The following is a 4,671-nucleotide window of genomic DNA, read 5'->3' on the forward strand; positions in this document are numbered from 1 at the left end:
TGAACATGCGGTTGCACACATGTGCTGAATCCCATCTTTGCTTCAGTGAAAGCAGGTTGTCACCCCTGGATATCTCTGGCTACACAGCAAACAATTCTGCTTTGATTTACAAAATACAAGAATTTTATCAATAAAAGTAATCTGGTTTAATACAAATTTTAATTTGACTTTGAATGCAGCCATTTCTTTAACCAGAGTTTTTTTCTAGGATCACTCTTAATTTGTACACTTGAGTAAATTTCACCAGTTCAGACACCCAAGAAGCTGTTTTTGCAAGAATCAATAAAAACATGATATTCTTAATCACTTTGTATAAATAAGACAACAAATTAGTGCATAGTAAGAAGGCTTTTGTAGCAAAGGACAGACTAAACTCCCAAAAGTATAGCCTATGATATATTAGAATAAAGAAAGGATGTAACCAGATAAAACAAGAAGAGGTGCTGCTTAGGCATAGTCTAAACGTGTTAGTTTTTATTTTACACTGTAATAAATACTATTTCTGTATCAGAACATAGCTTATATATATCCTGAATGCTTAGCAACTTCCAGCTACTTTAATTTCTTCAAATTGGAATTACATAGTCTCTCTACTGTTACGTCTTTGCCTAAGCACGTCTCAGGAAAATAGTATTAAGCACCAGTAACTTTTCTGCCACATATAAAGTCATAGGTTCAGAGACTGGCTAGAAAGAGAATTACATTAAACCACATCAATATTTTACGGGGGTTTCCCAGCTTGAATATAGCAGAATAAAACCTGTATCTGTAAGGAATATGCATTTCAGTACTTCAGCAGGGCAGTACAATAAGGTAATTAGCAAATGTAAAACCAAGACACAATTCTTTCGTAAACTGACTTATTCAGGCAGGGCTGGAAAACCGGAATGGCACTCGGGAGTGACCGCCCATGCCACTGCGGTGTGCAGTGTCTTCAGGTTTTCTTTCATCCCGATGTGGGTATCGCCTCTGCAATCAAGTTCTTTGCAACTTGAGGTGAGCAGTAGATCAACTGGGCACTATGGGAGGCTTGCCAGATTAATTTGGCCTGCTGCCTGTTGTTCAATCTGGAGTCATTGAAGCCCCGGGTTTCCCTGGGACCGTGCTGCCAAATACTCCATATGGGATGCCCAGAAATATAGCCTAATGTTAGGGAGATTTAGTTCTCCTGCGTCTCAATGGGCCTATACATTTTTAACAGCAATCCTTGTTTTTACCTTCCAAATGAACCTTGAAAAGGTCTTGTGAACCTTATTAAAGAATGAGGTTTTAAATTATGTGACATAGCTGTAGTTGACATAGGCTACAGAGGAAGACATTTATTTCCAGAAGTTACATCTGTCCTACAGCTGAAGCAGGGCGAGTCATTCCTAAAGTGTAATCGTGTCATTGAGCTTTGGCCCGCAGACTAGAGAGTACTCACAACCTCTGTCCCGTATTGCGTTGACCCGAACAGCGTATAGGCCATGGTATCTTGCGCTGAATTCCTTCGCAGCGGAAAAGTAGCTCCATTTGTAGAAAATGGGTCAGGCAATGGGACCAACAATAGGGACAATAAATAATAAACCAAGAGTTAATCAGACTGTAACAGCATGTTTTCTTATTGCAAAAATTACAGTCTTTTCCACAAATGTAAGCCTGTCTTTAATACAGCAGAAATGCTTAGATCAATCAGAATGCACATTTTGTATGGTACTAGGGAATTTAAAAGGCAAAAGAATTTACCATTAGAAAATAGATTTGTTTGTGGAATTACATATTTTAGTCTTATTAATGGCACAGCGCTCTGTCCTATGGCACTCTACACAGTCTAATGCTTTTCATTACTCATGAAAGAGCTGCACGAGCAGGTTATATGCTATTTGCTCAATGTTCTAGGTTATTTAATATGGGATTTTTTTTTTAATGATCTGAAATACTTGGCAGAGTCGGTGGAAATCCAGTGCTGTTCAGGGCTTTACTTCAGTGTTAGTCTGCAAGAGCATCCTGCAGGGTGCATGTTTTGGGAAGGAACGGCGATATGGACTTGGCAGTGTTAGGTTTATGGTTGGACTCAATCATCTTAAAGGTCTTTTCCAACCTAAATCATTCTGTGATTCTATCTAAAATAAAATTGGGCCATCTGTGGGACTTATTTATCTAGCACAAGAATTTGGAATTTAAGCAAAATTATTTTCTTTGAAACAAGTATTTCATGGGGAAAAAAAAATCACTGTTTTTTCCTTGTTTTGTGACTGAAAGGAACAGTAATTTTTAAAAGCACTGAAACTCGGCAAAACATGGTATAAAATCCCAAATATGCTTTCCCTAAAGATTTTCTATTCTTACAAATTTCTGATTATGCCACTGGTTTTCTGTCAGGCTAAAATGTCAGTGAAAATATATAGAATTAGACTTTCTTCCCTCCACTCATCCTAAATCATCCAGGAGATGCAGCAGTCGGTAAACAGAGCTGAGGTTCTCATACTTCTTACGGTGCCTGTGAAATCTTTTTGAATTGCTCTTAAGACGAACCTATAACTGTTAAGATGAATAAAATGTGTGATCTTGCTTCACGATCATACACTTTGTTTAGAATTTTGTTAAAATACCTCTAATTTATTCCAAAAGTTTGTTTCTAAACTATTTTTGCCCTCTGATAATGTAGTCAATTAATAAGCATTGAACAGATAAAGAGTGAAGAAGACTTTATCAAAACCTTCAAATACATCCTCCACTTGCTGCTTTTCAAAAGTAATCGAAAAACAACCATATTGTTGAACAATGAAGATTTAGGGTGGTCTGAGAACAACCTTAAAGTTGAATCTCTTTTTAGTTGGCCTGTGACTCTATTATGGTGTCACACACTGCCTTCAGGTCTTTCCCTTGCGTGGCTATTTGTGCAACGTGGTAGCAATTTAATTTACGTCAACTGGAATTTGTTTATAGAAAGCATGTAGTTTTACATCGTACTTTTCCTTTGTTTTCTTCAAAAGTACTTACATGCTTTTGTTTTCTTAGAAATATTCTTTGAGAAAAGACAGTAACTCAATAGACATATTAATATTCTATTTTGGATTAATTTCTGTTTTGCTTTTTGCGATTTCAGATAAAATGTTTTTGATGATTAATGTGTCAATAAGAACAGTAAACATTCTTCAGGATGCTTTATGACCATCTTTTCAACAGCACAGAGATAAGACAGTATTTTGGATTAATTTTTTTTTCTCTTTCCGCATCAAAAGGATCTAAGTATTACCAGACAACACAAAATAAAATATTCACTCTTGTTATCCTGTTCCATTTCTTCACAATGCGATTCCCTGTCACCAGTGGTAATCCTGGTTCCAGTGGCATGAGTTGTAACAGCTGCTTATTTATGGGCAGTGAGCTTGAGAAGTGAAAATCTAATTTTAGGTTGACATTATACCTGACTCTTTTCAATAGACTATCTTGGCAAATGTGAAGGAAAATGGTAATCTGTCGGTCCTGAACAGCAACCTGATACGAATGGTAAGAACTACATAAAACCTGCCCTATCATACCTTTTGTTTCTTTTTTAAGAGTTTAAGTGACCTGCTGTTACTTTGGTGTGACCATTCCTGTGTCAAGCTCCTTGGAAAAACTACTGCCTTGATGCTGCTGTTGAAGCAAAAGATTACATCGCAAGGAGAGGGCACACTGCCTGCCTTCCCATTCCATACACCGAATCCATTCTAGCGCTGAGTGTGGGTGCAAGCCTTTGAGTCCTCTTACGTCCAGATCAGCCTTTTTTCCAGCTTTGTGTGCTAATATATAAACTCTTACAAACTTCTGGATTTCTTTCTTTATTGTGCGAATTACATTGGACTGTAATCTTTAAGCCTTTTCTTCATTAGAAACAGAACCTGCATTATTTTGGTAATGCAAATGTTAACAATGGTGAAGATAAACCTGAGGCCTTGTTTGAACTGGCAGATTCTAGAAAACTAACAAAATTATTCAGGATACAGATTTTCTGTATGACACTAAAACCTTTTATGGATATCTTCTCGCAGAATTCAAGTGGGTCTTTGGTAATTGCATCATGAACCAGGGCCTTTTCTGAGTATCGGAGTTACCTCCGTATTTAGGTAGAGCCCCAGCTAGCCTTTTTGATTTTACTTAAAAATATACCTGAGACACGCAAATTCGGGGCTGTTCTCCTCGTTCACAGACGACAAAGCAGTCGAAGGTTTTGCTTTCCGCCGATGCCACCAGCAACAGGTCACGGCCGCGTAGAGCCATTACCGAGTGCAGCAGGTGTGGATAATGGAACCACCGGCCTCATTAACAAAACGCCTTCATTACTGCATACGAGCCTATTAACTTCAGATTTACGTTCACGAACCCGCACCGTTATTTCTCAGTGGGACCGAAGGCTGCGACGGGGTGGGGGAAGAGGCCTCCACAGCCTACAAAACACCCTCCCCTCAGAGGGCTGAATAGCAACCAGATGGAGTAAAACCGAACAGCGATTCCCTTCTTGCCGCCTCCTGCGCTGACCGGGGATTGCCCGGCCCGGCCCGGCCCGGCCCGGCCCAGCATGGCTGCCGCTTCCCGCCCGCCGCTCCCGGACCGCCGTTGCGCCTGCGCGGGCGGGCTGCGCATGCGCTGGAGGCGCGGCCGCTGTGGCGCATGCGCGGGGGCCTCCCCCACGTGACCCGGCGCCTT

This window comes from Harpia harpyja, chromosome 10 (genome assembly GCF_026419915.1).
Source record: "Harpia harpyja isolate bHarHar1 chromosome 10, bHarHar1 primary haplotype, whole genome shotgun sequence".
In the NCBI taxonomy this organism is placed as follows: Eukaryota; Metazoa; Chordata; class Aves; order Accipitriformes; family Accipitridae; genus Harpia; species Harpia harpyja.